A 20,388-nucleotide genomic window follows, 5' to 3' on the forward strand; every position below is an offset into this window, starting at 1 on the left:
GATGGATTAAACCCAGATCTTTTGACTGGGTGTGAGTGTTTGATTGATTCAGATGCTTCGTCCATTACCACCCTCCTTTTGTACCGCTTTTGGCTGCCATAAGTGTGGCAGGGTATGCTCAGACGTGAGTCCCTTGCTCACTTTGCCACTGGATTCAAGCAAGCCGGGCTGAAGACGGCTGGAATGCCAGAAACCGGTCCTCGGAAGCTTGTTTCCGGTCGAGGGAAGACATGGCTTGGCAGTTCGGGCTGGACTGTTCCCATGAGGCACAGGGTCAGACTGATTTGCATATAGCCATGTCTGAATTGGGTTGGCAGAGTGGGCTAAAGAACGGTGATGGATTAAACCCAGATCTTTTGACTGGGTGTGAGTGTTTGATTGATTCAGATGCTCGGTCCATCACCACCCCCCTTTTGTACCGAAGTTTCTAAAAGGGGCACATCATTGAGAAGTTTGGCTTGATGTGGTAGGGGGAAGGTATGAAGGGTTTCTGGCAAAATGCTGCATAATATGTTCTCATGCAAGGAACACACCTGATATGACAAGTGACTGGATATTGTTACTTGATGTAAGAGGGACAGACAAACTTGTGCACTCACAAGTATGACACCCAATCCCTTAAACACCTTTATATTTCTGACATGGATTGTGCAGGAAGTGAACAATCCCCAAAATGCCCATTTGATTTTATCCTACCTTTCTCACCACAAAGTAGATGTGGCATTCATCCAAGAGACACACTTAGCAAAATGCCCCCCCCTGCTCTTGCTAACAGATGGTGCACAAATACATTCTTCTCCTCATATTCTACATATGTGAGGGGGCTCGCCATAATAATCTAGAGGGGAGCACCAGTACAATCCCTTGGAATGGTTGCCAATGATCATGGATGCTATCTTATACTACAGACAAAAATAGGAGACACGTCTCACAATGATTAATGTGTTTGGGCTGAACATGGATGTCTCTGACTTCAATGAGGAGCTGGGGTGATGACTAATGATGGATAGGCACTACACGAATCTATGGGGTGGGAACTTTGACCTCCCAATGCAACCCTGCATAGATATCGCCGGATCCGACACTGCAAGACGCACTTGAGCTAGGGCACCACTACAAAATGTGATAGCCCAATGGGGCTTGGAGGACGTTTCGATCTTGCTTCCCTGTGACACGGGCCTCGCTTTCCAAACTGCTGTGCACAATTCATACTCACGTCTGGACTACTGGCTCAGTACTTGTGTTGCTCTGGGTTGGTTGGACAGGACTGAGGACATGACAAAAAAACGATGTGATCATTCATCTGTGGCACTCACAATACATGTTCCCACATTTGCCCGCAGCTCTAGTCTCGGGTGCCTACCCCCAGAGGTTTGCTTGACAAGGCTTTTAAAAATTAACTTAAGCATTCCATATCCTCCAACTTCTGGGTAAACATTGATACCGGAGACACTGCAGGGATACTCTGGGAAGCATTCAAGGTGGTCAAAAGTGGCAAATGCATTTCCAAAGGACAAAGCATACTGAAATCTAAACAAGGAGACTTAGCCAGGCTGGAGTCTAATATTCTGAGATTAGAGAATATACAGAAAAAATGCTCTAAATGCCACATGCTGGCACTGCTAGCTCTGTGATGAAGTGAGCATGTTGGGCAAATATGTGGCAGCCTGGCATAATGTGGAGGGGGAATGACCTTCAAGATCCCTGGCTGGGATGATACGACTGCCCATGTGCAGCATCTGAGATAGCGGAAATTCGGTCCCCAGAGGACGTCCTATACCATGAGTCAGAAGATATTTTGCAAGAGTTTGCTGCATAAAACACAGACCTTTCCACAGCTAAAATCCCCCCAATAGTGCCTCAAATTAATGATTATCTAGAGCTATACTTGCCTAGCTAGAACAACATTAAAGAGACCCCTGTGCTTCCCCATGGCAGCAGAAGAAATCAAAGCGAGTATTGAAGAATTACGTAAAAGGGCAGCTCCGGGAAAGGGGGCGGGGGGTTGGCTTCTGATTGAGTTCTATAAACAATAGGCAGAGGAACTAACTCATGTCTGTAGGAGCTATACATGGGGGCGCTCCAACTTGGCACCCTGCCCCCTACTCTCTGTTAAACCAATGACATTATGCTCCTTACAGCTGGCAAACCTACACATTTATGTGAATCCTACCACCCCCTCTCACTGATAGATGTTGATACAGAAATACTGGCAAAATCATAGCCAAAAGGTTGCTATCCTCCCCTTCATGAATAGAGCAGGTAAGGGGGGCTCTGTACTGAATAGACCCAGGTCAGATAACCTAAGCACTCTGGTTACACTTTTCCATGACATTGAGCCGGCACTGGCAATGGCAACTGTCTTCCTTGATGCAGTCAAGGCCCTTGATTAGGTTGAATAGTCATTCCTTCTTGCAAGGCTGGAAAGGATGGGTCTGGCTTGGTAATAAATAGGCTAGGTCTCTTCGTTGTACACCAACCCACCAGCTGGGATCAGAATTCATAATTGAATGTCTCCCCAGCAATAGCGGTTGCTCGTATTAAGAAGTGGTGGGGCGGGGGTGGGGGGATACAAAAAACAAAAAAATAATAAACATATAAAATATTACACTTATCTGCTCTGACGGCCGCCGCCTTCCTCCAGATCCTTGCCGCCCGACGTCCAGGATCTGCTGAACACTGCGCAGGCTCCCAGCACCCAATCCCAGGCTGCTTGCATGCTGGGAATGCTATTCGGCATTCAGGCATATACTGGGAGCCTTTGTTGCTTTCTCCACCCAGCTGTACAACACAGCTAAGTGGAAAATTCTGAGTGTGCATGATGGTTTGGCCGGCCCCAGAGGGCCGGCAAAACCATCATGCGCACTTGGCAGTGCCCACCACTCCCCTCTCTTCCCTGGTGCTGCAGCTGCAGCATCAGTATGGGGGCCACGTCGCTCCATCAGCTCACAGCGTGGAGGGTTAAAATAAAATGATAATAAAAATGTTTTATTTTTATTTTATTTTTGTGGGTTGCCCCTGCTTTCTTTCAGCAGGGAGGGGGTGATGCTCCTCTGCCATAATTGAGGAGCCACCCCTGCTCCCCAGTTGTCGATACATAGAGGGACACAACAGGTTTGCTCCCTTTTGCGGATCCTTTTTATGCTTACAGTGTAACCACTAGCCAGCATAATACTACATTACCACTTTCAGAGAGGGATACAGTTTCATAAATGCCGGCTAATTATTCCCCTCTATGCAGACAATATTCTAATCATACTGAGACAAAAACTTAACGCTGATGGTATGGGAGATCATGGCCTTTAAAGCTCAATGAGGCTTAGAAATCAATCATTATGCCGCTGACAGCATCAACTGCCTGCCCGAGCCTTGAATTCCCTCTCCATTGACAAGTGGAGCCTCTAAGAGACTAAGTATATGGTTCCATCTTGACTCTGAGACATTGTACTGAGAGAATTATGGGAACTCTGGGGCATATTATCAAGGACCGGTCTTAAAATTATGGCCGTTTTATCGGCAGGAAACTGCCAATAAAACGGCGATAATGGGCTTGATAATACGCCCTTGTTAATTCCCATAGAAGCCCATGTGAACATCAGAACATGGTTCAAACCAGGAAGCCCCAGCCTGGAAGAAGCCGCACAGCCTCGCGGCTCAATACTTAAGTCCCGGTCCCAGGTGAGGGACCGGGTGAAGTCACTGGTCCAGCGGCGTGAGACGGCTGTTCGGAGGGGCTCCCGTGCTCAAGGGAGAGCCCGCGGTGTCAGCCTCAATGAGCGAGAGAGCCCCGAGGAGTGGGAGCTCTCCGGCTGCACTTTGCCAGGATCACTGGTGAAGTGAAGAGGATCCCGTTGCCTGTCCCAAGTCTGGAGGAGACCTCCTTTACAGTCGACGGAGAGCCCGGTAAGCGAGGGCTTGGGGGTTGCCCCTTTTTGTTTCCAGAGCGAACCCGCCGTTGCGGGCCGCTCCAATGTGCCACATTGTTTATCAAAGTCCCAAGGAGGACTTTGGGGCCGAATAAGTTTGAGGGTGGACTCCTAAAGCCCACACAGTGCCAGAGCATCTTTTCTTTGGGTGGCATATTGTGTTAAAAAGCCCAGAGGGGCCGCTGCTTTTTTAAGGGGCCTATCAGTTTTCAGAGCCTAGAGGGCTCCAACGTGTGGCTGATTGTTTCCCTGAGCCACGTGGCTCCAATGTCTGGTGTCATTTGTTTAAACGGCTACTGAGAGCCCTAGGCGCATTTTTCCCTACCTCACAGCGGCCCAGCAAGTAGTGGGCAGCAGCACCGTTTAGGCATTTCATTTTTAGGGGACATGTTCTTTGGGATTACACAGCTGCCCAGCAAGTAGTGGGCAGCTGCCTTGTTTAGGCCCTAAACTCTTGCGTAGCCAGCCTTGACTTTTGGGACAAAGGGCGTTTGAGCCCCATGGAAGGCAAGTTGGCCTGGGCTCAGTACCTACTGTGATTCTGAGCAAGGTGATTGGTGATTTGGGTTTGTGATGATTATTGCCTAATGTGATTTTTGCGTAATTCCTTTATGCCTGTGATACCTCTAACTGTGTTTTATGATCAGGAGGTTGTTTGGCCTAGTATAGTTATGCTAGTCAGTTTATGTGTCCCTGCGTGATCTATGCCTAAGGTGATTAGTATTGCGTAGTGTGTACCTACCTTTTACCAGTGGATACTGATTGTGTTCTACAATTGTTATTATGTGCTACAAGTATTATTTTGTGCTATTTCTACTAAGTGCTGATTCTGACAGTGGCCCATGTGGCCCTGTCATGTGTAAATAATCCCCTATAAATACTGTCCAGTGCCAGTTGGCACAGTGTATCTGTGTTATTATGATCTAATGTGTTTATGGTGATACATAGGCTATTTTTATATATAACATTGTGTGGAGTTCCTTTTGTGGTGTGTCTAGTGTGTTGCTGCTGTATGTGTGTGTTGCACAAACGCTTTACACATTGCCTCCGGGATAAGCCTGACTGCTCGTGCCAAGCTACCAAGGGGGTGAGCAGGGGCTATCTTTGGCGTGTAACTCCCTTGCCCTGACTAGAGTGGTGGTTTCTGCCTGGCTTTGTCGCACGCCTTAGCCAACCCGAAATCCCATTTCTAACACTAAGTGTGCTGCAGAAAGAAGAAACAATGAGGAGAAATAAAGATATTTCACTTTGTTGCTTCTCTATCGGGAAGGTCTACATTTCTGATGGATTGTCAGGTTCACTTGTCATGGAAAATCGAGGAATGCCCCAAATTGCATGGGTGGATACGTGTGAACACCCAAGCTCTACCCATATAATGCCTTCCTGCTGCAGAGTAACTCAAGGCAATGACTTGTGCTGCCTTGCGTTACTTCAGATTTACCAAGCCTCGCAGTGCCACACAAGTTTGTTTTGCTTGGCTTAGTAAATCTGAATTAAGGATTGCCTTGCCCTTGCATCACCTTAGGTCTGGCAAGGCCAATAGAATCCTTTGATTAATCTGATACCATGTGACTGATTCAATCCCCATCTCTGATTGGAAGTGGCCCAGCATACTGTTATATTTGTTGCTATGTTTTAAATGGCTGTATTTGTGAAATAACTGCTCTCTCCAGTAATTGAGTTGTATAGGGATTGTTAAAAGAGTCCTTAAGATTTAAAGGTAGCATCTTCAAGAGGGGACATATTAACACAAGTTTGACAATACAGTTTATATGAGCTTTGCTCTAGAGATTGTTGAATGTACTTGCAACTGTTATTTGCATCACTTGTTGACTGTGCTGCTGGATCTTGAAGATTGCGGTGATGCTGGTGCAGCCATCTACGGCTAAACAGTTACTTCTTTTGACAAGATCTAGATATTCTTGCCCTGACAAACCTCAGAATGCACTCAAGGTGCTGATGATGTTAAATCTATAGGTCTCAGAAACATGCTGTTGCTGTCTAATGGAAAACACACACGTTCAGTTGTATTGAGAATTTAGTATAATTATTACTTGTTTTATTCTCAAAGCATGAAGACAGTTTGCTTCATAACACCTGCAAAGGCATTACAGATTGCAGGTGTGTGATGAACCAAAATCCTGTAGTAACTGAAATACCTTTCTTTGGGTTCAGCTAGCTTAGGTGAGAGGATGAAGGGTTTTTATCACTTCTACACTGGGATCTTTATAGTTGCCCCTTTATTTAAGTTCTGCTTGGCATTTCTAAAGTTGTTCTTCTAATAGTATACAGGACAATCAGATTGCTGATTAAGAGTCTGAAGAGCTCTAAGGACCAATCTTTGAGGTATTCCAGCAGCTAAGGTATACAGGGACTAATTACAGCATTGATGGTACCAGATGGATCAACAAATTTCCAGTTGAGCACCAGTGATTTTCTCACAGAAGAATGCTGTGTTGTGGAGGAGTGTCAATGTAAAATGTAATTGCAGAGTGTTCCAACCAGCCCATAGGTAGTGGAAGGGATCACTGACAAAATATCGACTTGCAAAAATATCGAGGTAAAAATATCGAATGCCAGAATATCGACTTCCTATCTACAAACAGGTAAGTACAAAAATATCGACTCCAAAATATCGATAGGAAACAAATATAGAAAGTCAAAATATCGAATTTTTTAAATATCTTAAAAGTAATTTAAAACTAATATAATAATAAATATACTTAATTTAAATATACTTAAAATACTTAAATAAACTTAAAATTAATAAATAATTAATGTAACTTTAAAGAAAATTAAACAATGAATTTTAAAACATATATATATATATATATATATATATATATATATATATATATATATATATATATATATATATATATATATGTATATGTATATAAATATTATTACCAAAACATATACAATATTTTTTTCCGTAGGATAGCAAGAGGGTTAAATTTACTATTCCCACTCCAGAGAGTGCACAGTAGGGAAAGCGTTGGATAGCGTAGGGGTAAAAATTACTACTCTAACTCCAGAGAGTGCAACAGTAGGGCAAGCGTTGGATAGTGGGAGGGTAAAAATTACTGTTACCACTCCAGAGAGAGCAACAGTAGGGAAAGCATTGGATAGCGTAGGGGTAAAAATTACTATTCCCACTCCAGAGAGCGCAACAGTAGGGAAAGCATTGGATAGCGTAGGGGTAAAAATAACTATTCCCACTCCAGAGAGTGCAACAGTAGAGAAAGAGTTGGATAGCGTAGGGGTAAAAATTACTATTCCCACTCCAGTGAGTGCAACAGTAGGGAAAGCGTTGGATAGCGTAAGGATAAAAATTACTATTACTACTCAAGAGAGTGCAACAGTAGGGAAAGTGTTGGATAGCGTAGGGGTAAAAATTACTATTCCAACTCCATAGAGTGCAACAGTAAAGAAAGCGTTGGATAGCGTAGGGGTAAAAATTACTATTCCCACTCCAGTGAGTGCAACAGTAGGGAAAGCGTTGGATACCGTAGGGGTAAAAATTACTATTCCTACTCCAGAGAGTGCAACAGTAGGGAAAGCGTTAGATAGTGTAGGGTTAAAAATTACTGTTCCCACTCCAGTGAGTGCAATAGTAGGGAAAGTAAATACTTCATATATAAATTCCAATTACAAATTAATTAAAATATTTTACAATTTTATAAAATATATTAATTAATCAATTAAAATTACAAATACAAATTAACTAATAATAAAAATTACCTACTAATACTAATTATTTACCAATTACCAATAAATTAATTTACAATATAAAATAATTAAAAATTAAAAACAAATAAAAATATTTAAAAAATTCAATCACTTACAATTAAAATACTTCCCAAGCTATTACCCTATAAACACACAACCCACTACAGAAAATAATGTAATAAAAGTAACATATTTATCAATTAATCAATGACAAGAAATTACAAGTTATATTTTAATTAATTACAATTAATTAATTACAATTAATAATGAATTAACAATTAATTCTAAATAAATACCTATAAATAAAATAAGATATTTAATTAATTATAATTAAATTACTTCCCACCCTATTCCCCTATAAACCCACAACCTACAGAAAACAAATTACTAAAATTAACATATTTATCAGTTAATCAATTAAAATTAATTACCAATTATATTTTAATTTTAATTATTTACAAAGTAATAATTAATTCACAATTATTTCCAAAAATATACCAATAAATAAAATAACATATTTAATTAATTATAATTAAATTACTTCCCACCCTATTCCCCTATAAACCCACAACCCGCTACAGAAAATAAATTACTAAAATTAACATATTTATCAATTAAACAATTAAAATTAATTACCAATTATATTTTAATTAATTACCAAATAATAATTAATTGAGAATTAATTTTAAATAAATACCAATACATAAAATAATATATTTAATTAATTATATTTAAATTACTTCCCACCCTATTCCCCTATAAACCCATAACCCGCCACAGAATTATATTACACAAAAATTAAAAATTAATATTAACTTACCTTAAATTCGATATTTTTGTTGTCTATATTCTGTCTAGTCGATATTAAGTCCATTCCATATTTTTGATTCGATATTATGTCCATTCTATTCGATAATAAAATTTTCTAGTCGATATTTTGGTAATCTATATTCTGTCTAGTCGATATTATGTCTATTCTATATTTTTTACTCGATATTATGTCTAGTCGATAATAAAAACTCAATATTTTGACTCTATACCAGTGGAAGGCCCATCCAGTAGTCTTTGTTGTCTCAGCCGAAGATTACATCAAGCTGTGACATTTTTTATGAGCACGTCCTACTATCAGTCAGCTTGCTAAAGTGTAATGCTGAAATGAGCCCCTCAAATATTAAGATCTTCCAAGTTCTCTAATTAATTTAAATGGTGTGCTAAACTCAGCAGCCTAATGACTGCATCACTTTAACTGGGATTCTTGATGATCAATATAACAGTTAAAAGAAACGGGAAAAAGCAGAGGGGGAAAGCTGTACATACCAATGATTCACATTTACACATCTGACCAGGCGAAAGCTTTTATAATTACAATATTGGACCTTTATACAATCATTAAATCATCACCAAGACCAGGAGAAAGAGCCATGGGCTAATTTTTTATAAAATATTTAAGTCAAGGCAGCAGCAACTTTTGTCCTTTTTGGGTAATGAATATCCGTTTTCTGTTCCTTTCCATGCTTATGCATATCTAATTGCTACGCTACAAAAAAGCTGACGTTCAGTAGTTATGTTATGTTATGTTATAAATGGATTTGTATCGCGCACTGTTACTCAAGAGTGTCCTGGCGCGTGGAGAGAAAAGTGGTCAGGTCAGTCGTATGCCTCAGAGGGTCTGGCAGGGCATTCCACATATTGGCAGCTCTTTCTGCCAGGGACTGACCACCGAGGCGTGTTTTTCTGAACCTAGGGAGAACCAGTCGTTTATGAGCAGCCGAGCGTAGGTGGCGTGTCGGCTGGTAGAACGAAAATCTGGCACTCAAGTAAGATGGGCAAGGACCATGTAAGGCTTTGTGAGTCAGGACCAAGGCTTTGAAGCACACTCTTTGAGCCACCGGGAGCCAATGAAGGTCACATAGCTGTTTGCGGACACTTAGGGGGTCCATTAGGATGGCGGGCGGATTGCCCCCGCCAGGCTGGCGGTAGCCACCGCCAGCCTGGCGGGGGCAATCCGCCCGCCATCCTTCCCTGTATTCCCCTCCGCCATATTAGAATCGCGGGGGGGACCACGGCGGAGAAAAACACCGCCTGCCACTTTTCCGCCCCGGTCGCATTGCGGCCGGGGCGGAAAATGATTAATATGGTGGCGGTGTCTATGAGACACCGCCAGCCATATTACAATGGCAAGAGTGCAATGCCTTTCCGTGGTGGTAATGTCGCCACGGAAAGGCAGGCAGTGTTCACTCTGGGGGCCCCCTGTGGGCCCCAGAGTGAAGGCCCAAGGGGGGTGGCACACGGGGGGTACCTGTGGTACCCCTGGGCATTTGCATAATCAAAGCCGCAGGCACCGCGCGGTGCCTGCCGCTTTGTTTATGTAAATGATGCAAAGCATTTTTAGTATTGTGGCGGGCGGAGCAGAGAGCTCCGCCCTCCACAATACTATAAATACAGGATGTGCCCGCCACTGTAGCGGGCACATCCTAATGGTGCATGCGGGACCCCCGCCCTTAGGGCGGGCGGTCCCGATTTCTGATAGGATGGCGGGCGGGCAAACCCGCCCGCCATCCTAATGAGCCCCTTAGTCTCCTAGGGATGTCAAAGAGGAGCCTAACAGCTGCATTTTGTACTACTTGAAGTTTGCCCAAGAGAAAGCCAGGAGAGCCGATGTAAAGGGCATTGGCATAGTCCAGGTGCGAAAGTATGAGTGCCCTGGCTACTGCCTCCTTGGCTGCTCGGGGAAGGAGGGGGAAGAACTTCCTTAGGGTTTTCAGAGTGCCGAAGCATGCTCCTGACAGTCTCGTGATCTGTTCGCGAAAGCACAGGTCAGCCCCGAACCAGATCCCTAAGTTCTTAGCTACCCCGCAATCGCCTTTAGGACATGGTGACCCTTTGGGCCATAGAGATTCTTTGAAGGCCACCGGGAATTGTCCGTATAAGAGAATTTCTGATTTGTCCTCGTTACATTTCAGGCTGGCCTGAGCCAGCCAGGCAAATACTGAGGACAAACATTGCTGGGCTTCATCAGTCTGCAGATCATCACCATTCCAGGTGAAGAGAAGTTGGGTGTCATCGGCGTAGGCCACAATTTTGGCACCCCATCTTTCCGCCAGGTAGATGAGGGGGTCAAATAAACATTAAAAAGCAAGGGGCTCAACGTAGACCCCTGCGGGACCCCAGTTTCCACTTTGTTGTCGGATGAGTGGAAGGGGGGCATCCACATTTGTTGGAAACGATCTTTGAGAAATGATTTGACCCAGCCTAGGGCAGTGCCCGTGATGCCGATGTCCGACAACCTAGAGAGGAGCTGGAGATGGGGTACCGTGTCAAACGCGGCAGAGAGGTCCAATAGGATCAGTGCCGCCCTGCCGCCCCCATCTAGACACTCACTGATGGCTTTGGTGACCTCAACTAGCGCCGTCTCAGTGCTGAATGATGTTCTGAAGCAAGATTGTGCGGGATGCAAGGCACCCGAGGATTCCACAAATTTTTCTAACTGTCTAAAGGCCATCTTTTCACACACCTTGGCAAGGGCTGGGAAAAGGGAGATGGGACGGTAGTTAGATGGAAGCAGTCGGTCAGCCCTAGGTTTCTTGGTCAGGGGAAGGAGTTTTGCGTGTTTCCATTGGGGGGGCATCACACCTGACTGAAGAGATTTGTTGACCAAGGTCTCTACTATCGGAGCAATTATGTCCGCCACCCCGCTTAAGACCCTCGCAGGACAGGGGTCCGCCGGTGACCCTGATTTTAGTGATTTCAGGATGGCCGTCACGTCCTTCACCTCTACTCGTTCAAAGCATGTAAAGAGCTGGGCCAGCTCGTTACTGCCCTGTGACACCTGAGTGGATGGAGGTTGAACCTGGGCAGGTAGCTTAAGGCTATCCTGGAATTTTAGAATCTTATCAATGAAGAAGGAGAACAGCTTCTCACACCAGCCAGAGGAAATGGGAGCGGCTGAGAGTTCCGCCACTGGTGACGTAAAACTACGAACGATAGAAATATTTCTCTGCTGTTGTTTTTTGCTCTCGAAATTCTCTCAGCGAAAAAGTCGCCTTTAGCTGACTTAATAGCGGCATAGTAATCTCTTTGTGCCGTGCGGAGTTCCGCCTTGGCTTGGGGACAATACTCCCGGCGCCAGGTCCGTTCCAGTTTTTTACATCCCAGCTTCAAAGTTTTTAAATGGTCAGTGTACCAGGGATATGATGGAGAGACTCGTGGACGGCTATTCCCTGAAGTAAGAGGAAGTGTGTTAATGGTTGTGCTCATCCACTCCGAAAAATTCTCAACTGCACCCTCTAGATTACTGGCGTCAGAGGGGAGTGTCTGGGCCAGTGAGGTGGCCAGGGCTGGGATGTTGATTTTTTTCGGGGGAGGGCAGAGGATTCCTTTACCCGGTTTGCGGGGGCTGTCAATGCCCCATGAAAAGCTGACCAGGTAGTGGTCGGACCAAGTAACAGGGCGGGGAACCTCTAGTTCAAGACTAAAGTTGGAGCAAACTAGATCAAGACGATGACCCCCTGAGTGGGTGGTATTGTGCACCTGCTGGGTGAGGAGAGTTAGATCACAGAGATCCAATAAATCTCTTACCCCAGGTGCTAAGGGGTTCTCCACATGTATGTTGAAGTCTCCTAGCAACAAAAATTTTGAAAACCTCAGTGCTCTATGAGTAATGACCTCCTCCAATGATTTAATAAAAGAGCCTGGGGCGCCAGGGGGGCGGTAGATCAGCATCCCTCCCAGGGTAAAGTGTGGGGAAAGGGCTATGGAGAACTCCATCGCTTCCCCTTCCAAAATATCCCCTGTACATTCCTTCACTAGTATCCATCTATCTCTATAAACCACGGCAATGCCTCCTCCTCTACCTAAGATACGGTCAAGTCTGGCTATCTTGTACCCCCCTGGAGTAGCTAGCTCAATCACCGGAGCACAAAAATCATGTAGCCATGTCTCCGTAATAAACAAGAGATCGAGTCTCTCGTCCACTATCAGCTCGTGGACCTCCTCAGTATGGTAGTGGGTGTATGATCAATGGTCAGGGGACTGCAAAGCTAAATTTTAATATGCCAGTATTGTTACTCATGACAAGTAGTAGTAGCATAATAGTAATCTTAATATCTATCATCCACTTGGCAGAGTTTCAAATCCAAAAATGCAGTCTCTCAAAAGGGTCCATCTTTGGCATGCTGGCTGCTCACAATCACAGCACAAAGACGCTGGGAGTCATTTAAATGATTTCCTGTACTATTGTCATGGGCCATGTGTGACTTGAAAAGCCAATCAAGAGCCCTACTAAGAGCCTGTTATGTTATGTGAATTTGTAGAGCGCGGCTAATCTCCATGAGAGTATCCAGGCACTGCGTAGGGCAGGCCCAAGTTGGGAGGAGGAGATCATGCCTGTTTCATATGGAAGAGCCATGTCTTGAGGTTCCCATGGAAGTCCATGAGGGCGGGGAAGGTTCTGAGGTGTTACAGGAGGTCGCTCCAAGTTTTGGCTGTGAGATATGAGAAGGAGCGTGCTCCGCTTCTGGTCTTCTTGATGCGAGGGAGGTGTGCTCTTGCCTCGGATGCAGATCAAAGGGATTTGTTGGGTTGGTAGAAGTTGAGGCAGTCGTTAAGGTAAGCTGGACCAGTGTTGTGGAGAGCATTGTAGGCGTGAGACAGTAACCTGAACTTGCATCTTTCCTGGAGTGGGAGCCTTTGGAGGTGGTTGAGGTGTGAAGAGATGTGGTTATTTCGTGGGATGTTCAGTTTGAACATGGCTGCAGTGTTCTGGGTGGTTGGAGTCAACATAAGACATGGGCTGGAATTATGAAGTAGAGGGCATTTCCGTAATCAAGTCCACTTCTGAAAAGAGCCTGTGAGCTGGTTCGTCTGGTGTTCAGTGGTATCCACTTGAAAATCTTGCATATCATTCACAGGATGTAGAAGCATGGTGAGGAGATTGAGCTGATCTGTCGGCTCATGGAGAGATTGGTGTCAAGGATGATCCAGAGGTTCTTGGCATGGTCCGCAGGGGTGGATGGGGGGCCAAGTTCAAAGGGCCACCGGGAGGCATTTCAGGGGGAGTGGTTACTGCTGAAGATTAGGACTTTGGTGTTGTCTGTGTTGAGCTGGAGAGAGTTTTTTTCATCAAAGCAGAGATGTTGCTCATGCAGTTGGCAAAGTTTGCTTTGGCTGTGCTGGTTGAGTCGAAAGGGAGAGGATGAGCTGTGTGCCATCGATTTAGGATATTATGTTAATTCTGTGGGCTCTAATGATGTCAGTGAGGGGTGTCATGTAGATGTTGAAGGGTGTTGGCCTGAGCAATGATCCTAGAGGACTCCGCGGATAAGTGTCTTGGGTTCTGAGGTGTAGGTGGGAAGTCTAACTCTTTGAGTTCTATCAGTGAGGAAGGAGGATATCCACTTGAGGGCCAGTCAGCAGATAACCTGCTAAAGCTTTCTCATGAGTGACTTCTGGAAGACCGTATCAAAAGCTGTGGAGAGGTCGTAGAGGAGGAGTGCACCATTTCTCCTCGGTCAAGATGCTTCTGATGTCATCTTTGGCTGCAATAAAGGCTGTCTCTGTGCTGTGGTTGGTACAAAGCCTGATTGAGAGCTGTGTAGGAGTTCATGAAATTCTAGGTGGTCAGCGAGATTAGTCCTGGGTGTAGTTCCCGGAGTGTTGCTTCGCGGAACTCCATGAAGTTACAAAAAGAACTCCATGAAGTTTCGCAAGTGGCGAAGTGTAGTTCGAACTGCTGTTCGTACTTGTCTTCCTGCTGCTTGGGTAGAAATTCTACCCGATCGGCAGCTTGCGCACTCGAACTTCCTGTTCGCGAGCGCATGCGGGAAAAACACTCTGCTGCACAATGCGATGAGGAGTTTTCTGCACTCAGCGAATCACGGAGTGCAGAAAACTCCACAAACTCCGCGAACGTAGTGTAGTTCACCACCCAGGCCTAGCATTGATGGCTTTCCATATGACTTCAGCTGGAAAAGACAGGAGCGAGATGGGTCTGTAGCTGCTGAGGGTGCTTGGATCCGCATTTGGTTTCTTCAATAGGGTGGTGACTTCTTCATTTTTCCATCAAGATGAGTAGGCGGCAGTGGTTATGGAGGTGTTGATGATAGTGGTGAGCACGGGGGAGATGATTGCTGTTCCAAGGTTGTATATGTAGTGGGGGCTTGGGTCTGAGGGGGCTCCTGAGTGTATAGTATTCAACAGAGCTCTGGTTTCTTCACTCTAGAGGGGCTTCCAGTTGCTTAGCTATTGTTTGGTGATTACGGAGGTGTCTAGCTGGTCGGAGGAGCGCATATTGATATGCTGTGGGTTGAATGTGTTGTAGATCTTGGCAATCTTCTGTTCGAAAAAGTTTGAGAGGTCGTTGCACAGTGCTTTGGATGGGATGATGTCGTTGGCAGTTGCAGGATTCGAGAAATCTTTGACGATGTTATGTTATGTTATGTTATGTTAATAATTTCTTATACAGCGCACGTTCACCAACTGGTTTCTTGGCGCTAGCTATAGCCTGTACCTGAACGTGGAGTGGCTTACGCATGGGCCTGTGAGAACAGCCACGTTTTTAACAATTTCCTAAAACTCAGGAGGCTGTTACAAGATCGGATTTCAAGAGGAAGGGAGTTCCAGAGTTTAAGAGCCAGAGTCGCAAACCTGCAGCCACCCTGCCATTGTAGTTTAAATGAAGGGGTGACCAGAAGTTGCAGGCTCGTAGAACGAAGGGTGCGGGAGGGGGTGTACCTAAGTAAGAGACATTTAATGAATTTGGGGCTGTGATTGTGAAGGGATTTAAAAATAATGCTGGCTGTCTTAAATACAGTGCGTTGGGAGATAGGAAGCCAATGAAGTTTCCTCAGCTGGGGTTTGGCGGAATGCCATCTTGGTTGTTGATGGATTAATCTAGCCGCCTGGTTCTGGACTACCTGGAGGCGCTTGCTGAGATAGAGCGGTAAGCCAGGGTAAATAGAGTTGGCGTAGTCCAGGTGAGATAAACCAAGGCTATCACCACCTGAATCAACGCCGAATGAGTGAGCATGCGACTGATCTTCCTAATCCTGCGCAGCTGAAAAAAACAGGTGGATACCACTGTGCCTACATGGGTTTTCAAAGAGAAATTATTGTTGATAGTCACCACTAGACTTTTTACTGAAGGAGAGGGAATGGGGGGAGAGCCGAGTTCTGTGGGCCAATAGTGAGGGCCCCAGAAGGTTTGGCTGCTCCCATTCAGAATAATCTCGGTCTTACCAGGGTTCAGCTTCAGGTGGTTTAAGTCCATCCACTGGCGGAAGTGGAGCATGGTACCCTGGAATTGCTGGATAGATTCAAGGGAGTTATCGATCATGAAGAGTGAATTATGAAATTTTTTTAAAATACCTGGCTCAGTGGAAAAAATAATGTTTAGGTTTCCTTTGAGCAGGTATTGTTAAAAGTGGGGAATGAGATGGAGCCACCATGCTTTAATGAGCAGTGTCTCCTATGTTGACATCTCCTACACCACACATAGGGGTCCATTAGGATAGCGGGCGGTGGCACTACCGCAACGATGGCGGGGCGGAAAAACAGCTTTTACCGCCCGCTAGCAGTGGAATTCACGTCCGCCACATTAGGATATGTAAACACAGGTCATTTCCCGTCCGCCGCGGAGCGCCACGCTCCGCCATCAAGGTGCGCCCGCCACCGCGCCGGCTGCAGCCAATCGAGACCCTCCGCCGCGGCCGATGACGTCCGCCCCGCTCGACAAATTAGGATGGGCCAAACAAGCTGACGCACCGCAGCGGAGATACCGCACAGCTCTAGCAGGCGGAAAGTCGACAGCGGAGCACGCACGACGAGACCCGACATGAACCCCATGGACCCAGCCCTCCACATGCATCCGGTCATGTACCTGCTGCAACACTATCGCCAGATGGGCCGCCGCGGACGCCGCCGCAGGTACGTCACTACACATATACACCACACAACACACATGCCGACACAGGTCCCAAGCACCACACTGGCATCCTGCTGGGGGGCACAACACATCCACATGGGCACCCACACATCACCCACCTCAGAACAAGGCACCCCACGGCATCCGGAACACACAACGTCGGCCAACCTGCAGCAACGTCACGGTCACGGACACGTCACCGCCGCGGTCAACACATGCGCACTATGCAGAAGGCAGGGCAACACCAAGGCATGGACACTTTCCAAACATCACAGCGACACACCACCCCGACCAACACTGCACACCACCCGAAGTAGTCACAGGCCAGGTGCCTATCCCGTGCACCCCCTTGCACATCAACAAGCACTGTAACAACAAGCACAATCCACACACACTGCGACACACAACCAGGGACAAAGGCACAGCAGGATTGCCTGACAACGGACACACAACACCAGTGCACTCCCCACAGCCCACACAATTGTATACAAACATCCACACAGGGCAAGACAAAACATACAACAGGCATACAACTCCTGCCTGAAACATGTGTGTCTCACACCATACAGGGGCACACATACATACACTACAAACTAACACCCTTCACACTGCACACCTCTGCCACACACATGCCATGTAAGCCATGCCACCAGGACCAAGGGCCAACACAAGACGACCATACACATACACGCCAGGGCACACAGAAAGGGAAACACACACCTCATCACATCATAAACATCGACTACACCACAGCACAGCTGCACACCCTGTGCTGCCAGTGTCCCCCAAGGTGACCTGTGAACAGTGTATGCAGCAATAGCCATTCACCCACACGAAAAGTGCATGGACTGCCAAATAACCATCACAGAGTACAACATCAGCAGGGCCACAATGGACTGAAGAACCTGTCCCCCTGTCTAAAAATCATATGGCCACATAGAACCTTGCAATGGTGATGTACAAAATAGACCCTGTAACTCAGTCAAACAAGAAAATGACTTTAATCAGTAAGGAGACAGAGAAAACACACCATAATGCACTGTATTTATTCACATATTGCACAGATGTAGCTACACAACATAAGTAGACACCAGCAAGTCTCAAAATCATGTGCAAATGCCATAGACTATGCACTGGTGAATCACAATCGGGAAGTGCAAAGTCCTTGGCAGGGCAGGGGAGAGCACATCAGAGCAACAGGCCCAGTGTCCTTGGCAGGGCAGGGGAGAGCACATCAGAGCAACAGGCCCAGTGTCCTTGGCAGGGTACAGCACATCAGAGCAACAGGCCCAGTGTCCTTGGCAGGGCAGGGGAGAGCACATCAGAGCAACAGGCCCAGTGTCCTTGGCAGGGCAGGGGAGAGCACATCAGAGCAACAGGCCCAGTGTCCTTGGCAGGGTACAGCACATCAGAGCAACAGGCCCAGTGTCTTTGGCAGGGCAGGGGAGAGCACATCAGAGCAACAGGCCCAGTGTCCTTGGCAGGGTACAGCACATCAGAGCAACAGGCCCAGTGTCCTTGGCAGGGTACAGCACATCAGAGCAACAGGCCCAGTGTCCTTGGCAGGGTACAGCACATCAGAGCAACAGGCCCAGTGTCCTTGGCAGGGCAGGGGAGAGCACATCAGAGCAATAGGCCCAGTGTCCTTGGCAGGGCAGGGGAGAGCACATCAGAGCAACAGGCCCAGTGTCCTTGGCAGGGTACAGCACATCAGAGCAACAGGCCCAGTGTCCTTGGCAGGGCAGGGGAGAGCACATCAGAGCAACAGGCCCAGTGTCCTTGGCAGGGCAGGGGAGAGCACATCAGAGCAACAGGCCCAGTGTCCCTTGGCAGGGTACAGCACATCAGAGCAACAGGCCCAGTGTCCTTGGCAGGGTACAGCACATCAGAGCAACAGGCCCAGTGTCCTTGGCAGGGCAGGGGAGAGCACATCAGAGCAACAGGCCCAGTGTCCTTGGCAGGGCAGGGGAGAGCACATCAGAGCAACAGGCCCAGTGTCCTTGGCAGGGTACAGCACATCAGAGCAACAGGCCCAGTGTCCTTGGCAGGGTACAGCACATCAGAGCAACAGGCCCAGTGTCCTTGGCAGGGTACAGCACATCAGAGCAACAGGCCCAGTGTCCTTGGCAGGGCAGGGGAGAGCACATCAGAGCAACAGGCCCAGTGTCCTTGGCAGGGCAGGGGAGAGCACATCAGAGCAACAGGCCCAGTGTCCTTGGCAGGGTACAGCACATCAGAGCAACAGGCCCAGTGTCCTTGGCAGGGCAGGGGAGAGCACATCAGAGCAACAGGCCCAGTGTCCTTGGCAGGGCAGGGGAGAGCACATCAGAGCAACAGGCCCAGTGTCCTTGGCAGGGCAGGGGAGAGCACATCAGAGCAACAGGCCCAGGAACACACCCACATCGCTAACAATGGTGTACTGTAGCACACCTATGTGTGGCACAGGCGTCTGAGGGTGTTGACAACTCACTCCTGGCTGTCATGTGGAGTGGAAGCTGGCTGTGTGTCAGGGACTGCAGGTCCACTTGACTGGTGTGACAGAGGGACATGTGATGTGGCTATAACAGAGGGCCTGCAAGGTGGAGGGCTGTGCGGACCAGGTGGCACCGTGGCACGTGGAGGTGGAGTCATGCACGCCCTTAACACAGTGTGGGTGGGAGAGGTAGGAGGGGTGCCCTTCCACTTCTTTGGAATATGAATTTGCTTCCCTGTCATGGGGTTGATGGGAAGTGGCGTTGACACCACCTGCACACCCCCCAACTGTTCCACTTCAGGGGCAGACACTGCCACTCCCTCTGGAGAAGTGCTTGATCCTGCAGTACGCTTGGGCTGGCTACGCCTCCGGACCACTTTACCCTCTCTGGAAGGTGTACCCCTCACAGTGACCACCTTCCCACTTACCCCAGGGGTGGTGTCTACACTGCCCTCCTGTCCCTTCTTGCCAAGGATGGCCACTACACTGCCCTTCTTTGCCACAATGACTGGGTTGGTCACGACAGGGGTCTCCACTGCCACAATGACTGGGCTGGTCACGACAGGGGTCTCCACTGCCACAATGACTGGGCTGGTCACAACAGGGCTTCCCTCCACCTGCCTCAATGTACTTTGTTCTGGGGTTGATGTGGTAGGTGGGTGTGTCCCTGTGTTCTCCCCAGGTGTAGTCATGACATCCCACACATCCTCTGTGGGCATAGCAGAGTCAATATCTGGTGATGGCTCAGCAGCATGTGAGCCTGATGTCTGACACAATGCTCTTCTGGCCTTGCTCTTCTGTGACTTCACCTTGTCTGTGCATATTGGGGGGTCCCTGCCCTTCTTTGGGGATGGAGTCTGTGGACGGGATTGTTTGCTTTGGGTCTGAGCTGTGCTCCTAGTGTTGTAACGTTTACTTGATGTATGTCCCAAGTGCTCACTGTCATCTGATGTGGCCACTGACTGGGTGGACGTCACAGGCACCTGAGCTGCAAAGGGGGCATGTTGGAGGGCTGACGTCACTGTACCTGACAATGACAGGAGTGTACGATGTAGGCCACCCACGTCAGAGTGTATGCCCTCCATGAATGCCAGAACCTGCCCTAATTTGTTATCGTGGGCACTGAAGGCATTCAGCAGGGCGGTCTGGCCCACGCAAAGTTGCCGCAGGAGCTCTACGCACTCTGCACTGAGGGCAGCAGGGGGGACAGGTGCAGGTGCTGCGGTGCCATGTGTGAATGTCACACGTCCCCTCTTAGTGACACGGATACGGCCAGCCCCAGAGGAAGTGGATGGGAGGGTGGGCAGTGGCCATTGGTAGTCAGATGCAGCAGCAGA

This window comes from Lissotriton helveticus, chromosome 3_1, assembly GCF_964261635.1.
Source record: "Lissotriton helveticus chromosome 3_1, aLisHel1.1, whole genome shotgun sequence".
NCBI classification, from domain to species: domain Eukaryota; kingdom Metazoa; phylum Chordata; class Amphibia; order Caudata; family Salamandridae; genus Lissotriton; species Lissotriton helveticus.